General features: G+C 49.6%; 1 protein-coding gene across 3 annotated transcripts in view; it reads left to right on the top strand.

Moving 5' to 3' along the window:
• The window catches only part of ASTN2 (astrotactin 2), a 1,047,731-nt gene that overhangs the window by 105,134 nt on the left and 929,485 nt on the right, over positions 1-13,112 (top strand). The window lies entirely within an intron of this gene.

Genomic DNA, 13,112 nt, shown 5'->3' with positions numbered 1-13,112 from the left:
GTCATTTTATCTTTGAAAATCCTTGTCATCATCACACCTCTTTTGTTGGCCTCTTTTCTCTGAAGATCCTTTCTTGACACTTGCGGCACTTAATCACCCGTACCGCTTTATGGGTCTGCCTCCCCTACTCCAGTCTACCACCCAGCTGTTTGAAGGGCTGGATTGTGCCCATATCCTCAATCTCAACCCTCCATTGTAGAAGTGGTTGCTCCAAGATTCTTATATGAAAACAGTACGTGGTGCAGTCCCTTCCATGTGAAGCCTTTCGTCTGCCCTTCCTCCTTCCCCTACTGCTGCCACTGGAAGCAATTTCTTCATTTCCTGCTGTAGAATGTTCTTTCGTTGGTGTTATTAACATGCCTGTTTTTTTTTTTTTTTCTGTGATCTATGATCAGCCGCCAGCTTTTAGTATTGTGAAAAATGGGAGGATGTGAGTTAGAAAAGTTTGTTTGAGCCTTGGCCCCACCATAAACTTGCTCTGTGACCATGGGCAAGGTCCTTTTTGACTCCGAATGTCTGTTTAGTCTCCGTGTGTGTAAAGAAGGCATTGGACTAAAATTAGTGATCTCAAGCTGGCTGCCCACAGGCCCACATCTGGCGTGCAGATATCATTTTGCTTGGCTCATAAAATAATTTGTTTGCTTTTTTTTAAGTGGATAGGTTTCCAAAATGGGGAAAAAAAAAAGAGAGAGAAATTTCACACAACAGCTGGATTTCCAGCTTCTCTTGGAAAAATGAGAAGAGCTGCCAACACTGGGCTTCTTTCCTGCGTGGCAGTGCACTGCCAGGGTGCCGCTGTGGGTATGGAGTGGAGTATGGGTATGGAGTGGGAAAGGGGTATGGAGTCCCTGTCCCTAAGGCTGAGTGTCACTTGTCATTTATCATCATGTATGTGCTACTGACTTTTCCCCGATCCATTCCGCTTCCCTCATTTAAATACCAGCCTGGGGTCCAAAGTGGAGTAGGGAATGGCAACCCACGCCGTGGAAAATTGCCTGAAAAATTCCATGGACAGAGGAGCCTGGTGGACTCCAGTCCGTGGTGTTGCAGAGAGTCAGACACCATGGAGCAGCTGAACACACGCTGGTGTCCGAAGGCTTGGGGGTTGGGGCTCCTGAACTGGATGAGAGAGTTCAGGGCCCCTACTGCTCTGACATGTTACATTTCCACCCCGCTTCTTCCATTCCATTTCCCTGATTCCCCTTTTGGCTTCTCTGTCTCTAAAAATCCCCCAATCCTGCTCAGTCATTTATCAGGGAAGGGGGTAGTGGGCAAGTGGTCTTATCTTGACAGTGGAACATTTTCTCTTCCTATAATCCCCTCATGTCCATCCTAATTACTTCCTTATCAGTCTCCATGGGGACACACAGCAGGTAATTAGGAGGGGAATTGATGAGCTACCCTTTATCATTATAGAACCTGGTGGGAGAGGGGAAGAGGAACCTCTGAACCCGGTAAGGAGAGTGGGGTTCCAGTCCCAAGTGCCTGGCTCTTGGTCACATGATCTGTCTAGGTCAGCCCAGCTCACACTCTGGACCAGCTGAGCGGGCTGCTCCCACAGACATCAGAGAGGGGGCCTGGAGAGCACATGGCGACAGAGGAGGTGGGGGGAGGGCTGTGTTGTCTGTGTGGCAGGGCCAGGAGGTGAGAGGCGAGCCCCTGCACTCTGGCCCAGACCCTCCATGTGATAATCCAGAGCAGTCTTCTGCTTTCTTCTGGAAGGGCAGGCCAGTCTGTGCTGGACTTGACAGAGCTTGGCCTGTCACTGGTCTCTCCCTGAGGGACCAGGGCCAGAAATCTACACTTTAGATGGCGTCTCTTGTCTGCCTACTTTATTATTAAATACATTACATGGATGATGCCACAGTCTCAGTCTCTCGCCAACTAGCTGTTCCAGCAACATCTCACTCCTGCCCTCTCAAGTTTATTGCTCCTGAAACACACATGCAGTGTGCTCAACTCTTTTTTTTTTTTCCCTCAGGATGCCCAAGGCACCCTTGCTTCTCTAGCTGTACGTCACCCAGGACAGGTCCTGCCTCCCGCAATAAATTTTCTTCAACGCCACTCCTAACCCCCTCCAACCACCTTCAGATCCAGTCTCTCCCTTCTGCAGGTAGACAGAGGGCTGACCTACAAATCTCATCTCTCTTTAAGGTGCTTAAATCTCTGCGGAAGCTCCTTTCAGGCTATCAGGGGAAATTCTCAACCCTATCGTGGCCTGTAAGGCCTGGCAGGATCCCGACTTCTGTTCATCTCTCCAGCCTCATCGCCTGCGTGCCTTGTCCCTGCTCCCTCAAACCTAGATACCAGCCATGCACCATGTCATCCAGTTCTTTGAAGGAACCATATTCACTACTTTTTCCTGTGTATTTACATCTGCTTCCTCTGGATGCAATACTTCTGTTCTTGTTCTCCTTGAAAACCCTCCTGACCTTACAGCTCTCAGTGGAGTTGGTGCAGCCTCCCATGAGCCTGCAAGATCATTCCAGGGGTGGGTCTCCTCCTTCAGCCTCCACAGCCTCGCTGTACTTACCCCACCGCTTGCTTTCTGTATGGCTGTGGGCACCATATGTCTGATTGGCACATGTTTCTCCCTGGGTAGAAGGGCACATGGCCGTGTCTGTCTTGTTTCATTTTGTGACCCCTGGGTCTACCGTGGTATTCAGCTGATAGTTAGGCTGTTAGTAAATATTGTTTGATTATGTGAATTGAGTTAAATGCCAGTAGATTCAACTCAGTTTTACTTTGAGCCTATATTTCCTCATCTGCAAAGTGTATATGTTATATATCTACCTTCCAACAACGAAAAGACAGAAAGGAAAAATGCACATGAAGAAAAAAAAAAATAATTAGAATGTCTCTTACATGCTTCCATATGAGCGACATATCTAATATTGGAATGAGAGTCAATCCTGGATGTATTTCACACTGAAATCACGTTGACTTCTAATACTGAAGGTTTCTTTGTCGTCATGGAATCTTCCCCACTCCTCCCAACCTCTCTTTCTGCATGCAGTGCTGGTGATTCAGGATGAGGCAGGAGGCAGGACGGTGTTTTGCAGGGTTGGGGGCCTCCCACTGGGACATGGGAAGGTTGGCAAAGCCATAAAAGATTTTGGAAGCTAATGTTCATGTTCTCTGAAGAGACTCAGCCTGGGAAGGGCCAGAACCAAGAAGTCGATCCCGGGCACTTAGTGAAAGCAGGTAGGATCAAACGGTGGTGTGGTGCTTGGCCAGAGGGAAGGCCTTAATTGATTGCCTGGAATGTCAATTTGCATTTGAGAATGTGGCTTCAGGAATCAAGAGATGGGGCAAGCAGACTGTGCCCAGATCAGTTTATTGCAGCTGATTTCTTTGTTTTTGTAAGATAAATTGTTTTATTTTTCAAGCTGTGTGTGTGTGCATAAAAATGGCTCACTCTGTGTCTGCCTTAGACCTATTATGGAAATGGATAAACTTCAGCCCTCAGGACTGTCAATGTAACATCACACCTAAAACTAAATTAAAAAAAAAAAAAAACTGCAGAGAGGAGGAATTGGAATACCTTAGTATTTTTTTTTCCTTTATTAAATTCTGGTCTTGACTCTAGGAGACAGGAGAAAAAAATCATTGTTTCTATTCTAGCCCCCGAAGGTCCCCATTACTGGCTAGGTTGAAGGAGTGTAATAACACCGCCAGAGATAGGAGAGCGTGTTGAAGACGCCTGCATCCTCTGCTTAGAAAGCAGAGCTGGGGAGAAACCCCGCTTCTGAGCTAGAGCCCACCTGTGCGTGTGCGGTGCTGGGGTCAGGACGCACTGTGAACACCACCCACATCCCTCCGCCTGCCGCCCCACAGCCCAGAGCCAGCAGGGTGGGGGCCCTAGTGTGAGAGGAAGCAGTAGCGTGCACGCTCTTGGAGCCCAAGGAGCTACAGCAGAGGGCTCTGTCATTCGGCTGTCACGGGAAGCAAGACAGGTGAACTCAGGAGTGAAAGACAGGTCAGGTTGGTGGAGCGGGAGCCACGCAGGCTCGAGTCCACACGCCCTGTGGTGCCATTCACTGCCTGTGTGACTCTGGGTGAGTCCTCCCCGCTCTCCAGGAGGCCTTTACTCACTAGACGTGTGTGGTGATAATAGCCTTTAAAGCGCCTGGACACCAGCGTGAGGACATGTTGACATAAGATGCCCAGTGGGTCTGACACGTTGTAGGCAATCATCAAGCGTCAATGTTCTGCTCCTGCCTTTATTTATTCAGTCCCAGGCCATGGCATTAGGAGCTCAGGATTTAAAGCATGATTAAGGTAGGGACCCTGCCCTCCAGGAATGCAAGGTTTCCTTCAGGGGTGCAGAGAAATAACCACAGAATGACTGAGCATAACTTGCTTGCACACGTGGAAGCATCTTTCTGCTGCTTCGGTTTTAGGAGGCTGTGGAAGATTTGGTGGAGGAACTGGCCCAGGAGTGGGGAGCAGTAGAGGTTAGCCAGGTGGTGGAGGCGGGGACAAGACAGGGGGAGGAGACGCCAGACGCAGGGAACAGAATTTGCAGGTGGTAAGAGATGCCATGGTGTGTTCAAGACCCTGCAGATTAGTTCTGTATTATTCAGTTCAGTTCAGTCACTCAGTCGTGTCCGACTCTTTGTGACTCCATGAATTGCAGCACGCCAGGCCTCCCTGTCTACCACCAACTCCCGGAGTCCACCCAAACCCATGTCCATTGAGTCAGTGATGCCATCCAACCATCTCATCCTCTGTCATCCCCTTCTCCTCCCGCCTTCAATCTTTCCCAGCATCAGGGTCTTTTCCAGTGAGTCAGGTCTTTGCATCAGGTGGCCAAAGTATTGGAGTTTCAGCTTCAACATTAGTCCTTCCAGTGAACACCCAGGACTGATCTGTATTATTGGGGTGGTACATTTTTATTATTTTTACTCTAGACCAGTGGTTCTCTCCAGGTGGCAATTTTGTCCCCCTGGGGACACTTGGCCATGTTTGGAGACATTTTTGACTGTCACAACCTGTGGAGGGCAGATGCTGCTGGCATTTAGTAGGTGGAAGCCAGGGATGCTCCCCAGTATCCCACCTAGCACAGGAGGTTCCCCACAACAAAGAATGATCTGGCTCCAAATGCCAGTAGTTCCAAGGTGGAGATGTCCGGCTCTGGGACATTGGAACCTGGCCTGCTAGAGAAGGTGGTTTGCTTGGTTTTGCCTCTCTGATTTGATTCTAGCCCAGGCTCCACTCTACCCCCATCTCCTAATGTTGTCACAGCACTGACCCCTCCTCTCTTAGAATTGGCTCTTCATGACAATGACTGAAAAGCAGATGGGACCTGTGACTTGGTGCCACCCATCTGAATTAGTCACTAGCAGCGGGTGGCACCTTAGCCTGAATCATTTCATGAAATTATTCATTCATTGAGCAGGGAACTCAACTTTGGATGCCCGAGCAGGGGGAGGGGTGGGGAGGAGATTGTGAAGTTCTGGGTCGTTTAGAGGCCCAGGGAAGTCAGATAGAGAACTGTGGCTAGAGAGGTACAAGGGGTTTTCCCAGTGTCACAACTATTTTGTTGAGCAGCTGCTCTTGACCTGGTCATTGCTTAGGGACTCATCAGTTCCTCCGTTGGATCTATAAATATTCATTGAGCACCCATTGTATGCCTCATGCTGTGCGAAGCGCTGGGCCTTGTGGTTTGGGAACTTTAACCCCATTTCACAGATGAGACGGAGAGGGGATTCCATTGCCAAAAGCCCCAGCACCTGCGCTCACATCCCAGGTGCCTCTCATAGCCAGGTCTCCTTCCCATGGATTGAAGTGGCTGTGTGCCTCTCACCAGCTGGGCTAGGACTTCGCTTTCCTCCTGTCTGTGTCTGACATTAAGTGAAGGAAACTTGACAGAGCATAGTGCGTGTCCCTGCTTGACAGAGCGGTGGAGGAGACAGGCATTTTTACGCGTCAGGAATGTGTGGGAGAAAACGAGGAGCCGGGATGTCAGGCTGCCCAGCAGCCCGAACTGCCTCCTCACACTTCACATTTTAATTTCCAGAGGAGTTCTTCATTCCTGCTGTTGTGTTTGTTTCAGGAAGGGATGCAAAGAGGAAATGGGCTGCTGTTCTTTCTGTGATGTGGTGTTGGTGGGTGGCCCCTATGGGGAGCTTGGGGTGGGGGAGGGACCATCTGAGTCCTAGGTTAGGCTTTAGGTCAGGAATCCAGAGAGTTCTGAAAGGGGTGATTCATACATCTCCCGGAGCTGTCCAGAGTCTGAGAACACAGGAGAGGTTTTACTCTCCAAAGTGTCTTGCAAAGAAGCAGAGGTGCTGGATCTCGTCAGTAGAGAGGGGCAAAGTGATAGTGTAGGGTCAGCATGGAGTTTACAGTTAGACCTTCCTGGAATATGAAGTCCAGAGCTACCACTTCTTAGTTCTGTGGCCTTGCTTAACCTCTCTGTTTCCTAACTGGTTGATTCTAAGAAGTAAATATGAACTTATATGGAAAAGTCTTTCCATCTTTCCCACTGAGAGACATGTAGAACAGTCTTGTGTGATGATTCTCAGACTTGGGCACAAAGTCAGCCCAGGTGGGCACTGATACCTTGGCCCCTGCCAGATTCCTGTTTGAGGCCATTGAAGGTAAGCCTTGGAAACAGGCATTTTGAGGAGAATCCCAGTGGTCCTGGTAAGGCAGGTGCAGAGAAAAAGAGAGCGAGCCGGGCAGTCAGACAAGAAAAGGGAAATTTATTAGAGGGAAAAGAGGGTGACCGGCCCTTAAGGAGGACCAGCGTCCTCCCTTTTGTGATGGAATCTTTCTTATACCCCACCAATGAAAAATTCTCTGAAGGGATGGTCACGTAGCCAGAGCTCTGGAATCTGGTGGTCTCTCAGCTTTGAGAAGATAGGCAGGCACCAGTGAGATAACCGGATGGCATTTGGGCAATTTGATCTCACGGATCACTGTGATTTTATTCTTCGTTTGCAAGGTTGACATAACGAGCCATCTTATCAATGAGACCGCATGTGGGCCCCACCAGTCCTTACTGGGGCTAAATAAGTAGGGGAAACAACCTTTGCGATCTCTTAAATTAGTGCATCTCTCCCCCACCTACCGAACAAGCTCACCCGGTGGCTTAGTTTGACTCTCCTGCTGCCTCGTGAGGTCGATATTTTCACTGCCCTCATTCTGTGGGTAAGAGGACCAGAAGGCTTATTTAAAGCAATCCCTATTTAAGTCGGCTTTCAGTGCATCAGATCCTCGAACACAGGAGGTAGGAGACAGACTGTGGGGCTGGAAGTCGGGCAGCCCGTGTGTGCCACCCAGTGTCCTGTGGGTCTCAGGCGCTTTAACTCACGTCCAGATCTCCTGGTTTCAGGTTCCTCATATGTGAAGTTGGGACCACTAACAAGCGGAAACTCAGACTCCTCACTTACACTGAAAGTGGACTGGGATGAATTTCGTATTCCCATTTCACAGGACAGTGACTTATCTGAGGCTTTACAATTGTAAAGTGATAGAATCTAGGTTTTTGTTTTTGTTTTTTTTTCCCTCTGCTAGGCTGGATGCCTCCCTGTGCTGCCAGGAGAAAGCACTGGGTTAAAATATGGGTGAAATTACATCCAGTATTTGTCACATGAAGGTGCAACTGTAGATCTGCATAAAGCAACTCATTACAGGGCCTCACTACATATTTAATAAAAATCATGTTCAGAGAGGAGCACGGCCCTTAATGCTTACTTCGATCTTATTGGAATAAATGGTTCTCTTAGAGCAAAAAGTCTCACCCTTTGCAAGAGAAGGAACTTTCCCAAGAGCCTTTGGAAAAAGCAGTTCTCTAATGGTACCCTGTGTAAAACACAAGCTGCCTTAACTTGCCTCCCCGAGTGACAGATTGAGCCCCGCCCCTCACAGCAGCAGGACCGGCACCGGGGTTGGTCTTTCTGCAGTACTGTGTTTTCACAAAGTGCTTTGTCACAGTGAGGTCTGGGAGCTTCTGTAACCCTGGGCCTTTCCCAGGGCACCCGGGAGGAAGACGTGGCAGCCAGTGGCTGAGACGCAGGATTTAGGTTATCGTTTGGCTTGGGCAGTCCTGGGTGATCATGGGCACGTCCTTTTCCACTGGAGGCCCCCACGTTTTCATCACAAGAGGAGTATATTGCAAACCTGTGTGCTGAATCCCTGCCAGAGTCATGTTCATGATTGAGTTAGTACCCACACTTCCCTGGTGGCTCAGATGGTAAAGAAACTGCCTGCAATGCAGGAGAGCCAGGTTCAGTCCCTGGGTTGGGAAGATCCCCTAGAGAAGGACATGGCAACCCACTCCAGTATTCTTGCCTAGAGAATTCCATGGACAGAGGAGCCTGGTGGGCTACAGTCCATGGGGTTGCAAAGAGTCAGACAAGACTGAGCGACTAACACTCACTTTTACCTGGTGCCCCACGCTGGGAAAACATAAAGGTGACACGTCTCTCGGAGAGCACAGCACGACTAAATTGGCCCTGGCCTTGGTTCAGGGCTTCCCTTGTGGCTCAGCAGATAAAGGATCCACCTGCCATGCGGGAGACCTGGGTTCAATCCCTGGGTTGGGAAGATACCCTGGAGAAGGGAACCGCCACCCACTCCAGTATTCTGGCCTGGAGAATTCCATGGACTGCATAGTCCATGGGGTCTCAAAGAGTCGGACACGGCTGAGCGACTTTCACTTTCACTTTGGGTTTCTGGCCTCTCTTGTACCAGAGGCTCTTCAAAATCTGCTGAGTCTCCCAACTGTCTTCTTCCTTCAGCCAGGAAGCAGGAAAGTCTAAGACAGACCAAGTCTTAGCAGAGGCCTGGGGAGTTTGGAGTAACCTAACCTGTGAGATGACTGTGGTCCTGTTATATTCAGATGAACAGTGATGATAATAGCTAACATTTATAAGATACAGATTTTCTGTGCCCGAGTTGTAAGTTGTAAGCATGTTACACATGATAGTGTATCTCAGTCTCACAAAATTCAGGGATAGAAGCATTATTATAATATCCCCATTTTATAGATGGGAACATTGAGGCCTAGAGAACACGAGCTGCTTTGAAAGGCACACAGACCAGTGAGTGGCCGAGGAGGGATTTGAACTCAGTCAGGCTGGCCCCTTACCCTGGGCCACGCAGCCTCGCTAGTGAGCATCCTGTAACTTGGCCCGGGAGCTCCATTCTGTCTGCACTCCACTGTGGTTCCAACAGGAATCCGAAAGAAAGCAGAGAGATTCTGGGCCACCTTGGATCTGGGACCTTGCTGAGGTCCCAGCACCTCTGACCAGGGGTTCAACCATCTCCACACACCCAGTCCTGGTGGCTCTCTGCCCTGGGTCACGGCCACTCTCTGGAGTGGACAGCTAAGGGCTGCACTTGGCCTCATTTCACCGAGTGTCAGGGGCACTGCCAGTGCCATGGCCAGGACAGCTGCTCCTGTCTTCAGGGCCAGCTCTCTCTGGGGAGTCCTCCCTGTGGTTCTCCCAAGGCTAGAGGGGGAGGTGGGTGGTCTCTGCAACGGGGTTGATGACTGGCAGTGGATGGAAGTGCTGCCCCTCCCCGGAGGATCGCAGGATCACAGGGCACTGAAGCGTCTTGTAAAAAAGGCCTGGGTTTGACAATAGCATGATAGCTGGGGAGTAAGAAATGAGATGACAGGCAAAATCCTGGTTCTGTTGCTAACTCACAGAGTGATCCTGGGCAGGAGACTCAGCTGTCTCGGAACTTTGAGTTCCCCACCTTTAAAATGGGGTCATGAACTTTCACTCATGAATGTGTTCATTCAACGCATCTGTACTGAGCAGCTGCTGCTTGCCAGGCGTGTTTTAGGCTCTCCTGATGCAGCGGTGAGTGACAGCCGAATAGAGCCGGCCCTGAGTGCCTTTTCAGAACTGGTATTCGATGGGCCACGGGCTTATGGTGGGTGGGGGCGGTGGATGGTGTATATGGAGGCAGAACTGTATACGGAGGATGCTCCCTGAGGCTTGGAAATCCCATTTAGGGGTCTAGGGCTATTTCAGAAACATAAAAGGCTCGAGGATGGTTTCACTTCAGCATTCTGAGGGAGATGGAATTATGTGTATGTGTGTGTGCAAGTGTGTAACAGACAGGGAGAAGCAGGGGGAGGAGGGGAGAAATGGGGTGAAACAGAGGAGGCAGCCTGGTGACAGGGGATGGACCATACAGGGGAAGGGGAAACGGGAAGGCACAGAGCGACAAAGGAGGAAGAAGCAACAGAGGGAGCGGCAAACAGAGCCAGGGCTCTGCGGTCATCATCCTGGAGCCAAGGGAGACCCGCAGAGCCCTGGGACCCTCCTGAGCTCCACTCTGCTCTCCTCCGTCTTTCACGGACTCTGGGGCAGCTTCTGACCTCTTTTGGCCTCAGAGGCAGAAGGATCTCCAGGCCGGAGTCCACGTTACCCTCGGATCCTGCCAGCTGTCTGTCTGCCACGGAGCCGCGAGCCCCACACCAGTCTGTGGTTGGTTCTTCTCCCCACAGTGCCCGCTAGGAAGCCTGGAATTGGGAGGCCCAGCAATGTGCGGGTTTTAGGGAGTCTACGCCCAGCTGTTCTTGTGGGCAGGGACACAGGAGGCAGGCAACTAGGAGAGCGTTGTTCTGTGTCCCTCCAGGTGGGGCTCTGGGCTGCTTCCTGAACACTGAGTGTACTGCGGTCCAGGATCCAACAGCATCATCCCCTTCAGGGCCTCTCCTCCCTCCAGCTCCCTGAGAGGCTCTTGTGAGAGAGAGAGAGTGAAGACCTCCATAGAGAGAAAGCCTGCCATACCTCCTGTCCTGCCTTCAACTAGGGGTCCATCAAACCCCTAGTTGATGACTGAGATCCCCAAGCACAGAGTGAGGAAAGTGGCTTGCCTGGAGGTACAGTAAATCTCCTACATATGAATCAGTTCCATTCCAAGAGTGTGTTTGTAAGTCCCACAAAGTTAGCCTAGGTACCCAGCTAACACAGTTGACTATATAGTTCAGTTCAGTTCAGTTCAGTCGCTCAGTCATGTCCGACCCTTTGTGACCCCATGAATTGCAGCACGCCAGGCCTCCCTGTCCATCACCAACTCCCGGAGTTCACTCAGACTCATGTCCATCGAATCAGTGATGCCATCCAGCCATCTCATCCTCTGTCGTCCCCTTCTCCTCCAGCCCCCAATCCTTCCCAGCATCAGAGTCTTTTCCAGTGAGTCAACTCTTCGCATGAGGTGGCCAAAGTACTGGAGTTTCAGCTTTAGCATCATTCCTTCCAAAGAAATCCCAGGGCTGATCTCCTTCAGAATGGACTGGTTGGATCTCCTTACAGTCCAGGGGACTCTCAAGAGTCTTCTCCAACACCACAGTTCAAAAGCATCAATTCTTCGGCACTCAGCCTTCTTCACAGTCCAACGCTCACATCCATACATGACCACAGGAAAAACCATAGCCTTGACTAGACAGACCTTTGTTGGCAAAGGAATGTCTCTGCTTTTGAATATGCTATCTAGGTTGGTCATAACTTTCTTTCCAAGGAGTAAGAGTCTTTTAATTTCATGGCTGCAGTCACCATCTGCAGTACTGTACTGCAATAGGTTCATAATAGTTTTCGCACAAATAATGCCTAGAAAATAAACACAGAGACAAAACATTTTTAATCTTACAGTATAGTACCCTGAAAAGTACCATAGTACCAGCTATATTACTACTGCTTTTATACTTGGTTCCAGACATCCTGGACTTAAAATAAAGATTCTGTACTCTATACAGCCCATATATGTGTGCACGCTCAGTCATGTCTGACTCTTTGTGACCCCATGGACTGTAGCCCTCCAGGTTCCTCTGTCCATGGAATTTTCCAGGCAAGAATATTGGAGTGGAGTGCCTCTTCCAGTACTCCAGGGAATCTTCCTGACCCAGGGATCAAACCCGAGCCTCCTGTGCCTCCTCCACTGGCTGGTGGATTCGTTACCCCTGAATCACCTGGGAAACCCTGCTCCGCACAGCACTGCTCAGTAGAGACACAGAAGTGCAGCCCCTTGTCGAGGCTGCACACACGTGACAGTGCACTCCAGACACGGGAGCTAACTTACAAACGCACATTCATATCTTTGAAAGTTCACAACTTGAGGGTTCGTGTGTAGGAACTTAGTTGTACTTGGGTAGTCTCTGTCGGAGCCTACACACTTCACAATGCTGATTTCAAAGCCCACAGGCAGGGGAGCCGTTACAGAGGAGTGGTTAATTGCATGGGCTGGATTTCCAGACAGTGTGTGATTTGCAATTAGTGATCAAATCTTTTAGCATTTTTTATGTCTGTTTCATTTTTATCATTTGTATGATGGGGTGGCAGAGGATAAGATGGTTAGATAGCATCGCTGACTCAATGCACATGAATTTGGGCAAACTTTGGGAGACAGTGGAGAACAGAGGAGCCTGGTGGGCTGCCGTCCATGGAGTTGCAGAATCAGACACGACTTAGCGACTGAACAACAGCATGATGGGATTGGTGCGAGTATCTTCCTCCTAATACTGTTGTGAAGGTGATATGAAATAAATAATTCATTTAGATCACTTAGAAGTTCTGAGCACATAGCAAGCCCTCAATTGATATTACCTATTAGTGTCATCTTCCCACGATGAGTGGGAGATTCAAATTAAGAAGTCCTCTAGCAAAGACGTACCTTAGGTCAGAGTTAGGGAGAGCTGGCCTGCTGGACTGAATTTAGGGAACTGAAAGCGCAGTGAGAAGTTCTGCTCAAGAGTTCAAAGAAATAAGTACAAAGTTGTGAAGAAAGAAATTGTATTTGCCGAGAACTTCTGTTTGCCAGATGTTGCACAGATCACAGCAGCCCTGGGGAGGAAAGTGATATGATCCTATTTTCTTTTTTTAGATGAGGAATCTGAGTTTTATAGAGTTAGAGGGATTTGTCCAAGTTCACATGTCTGGTGAGAAGTCCAGGTGGGATTGTAATCCAGGCTGGCTCCAGAGCCACGTGCTTCTCAGCCTCCCATCCATGGGCCACAGTTGGCATTTGGGGGAAACTGGTGAAGCAATTGAACTTCACTGTCTTAGCACCTTGGTCAAGTACAAAGACAATGCTCCTGGGTTGCTATTCTTGAAACTGGAAGACAGGCTCTACAGTTTCACTACTTA

The sequence above is a fragment of the Bos indicus genome, chromosome 8 (genome assembly GCF_029378745.1).
Source record: "Bos indicus isolate NIAB-ARS_2022 breed Sahiwal x Tharparkar chromosome 8, NIAB-ARS_B.indTharparkar_mat_pri_1.0, whole genome shotgun sequence".
Lineage (NCBI taxonomy): Eukaryota > Metazoa > Chordata > Mammalia > Artiodactyla > Bovidae > Bos > Bos indicus.
The sequence above is the reverse complement of the archived record's forward strand: the minus strand, read 5'-3'. Positions and strand labels throughout refer to the sequence as shown.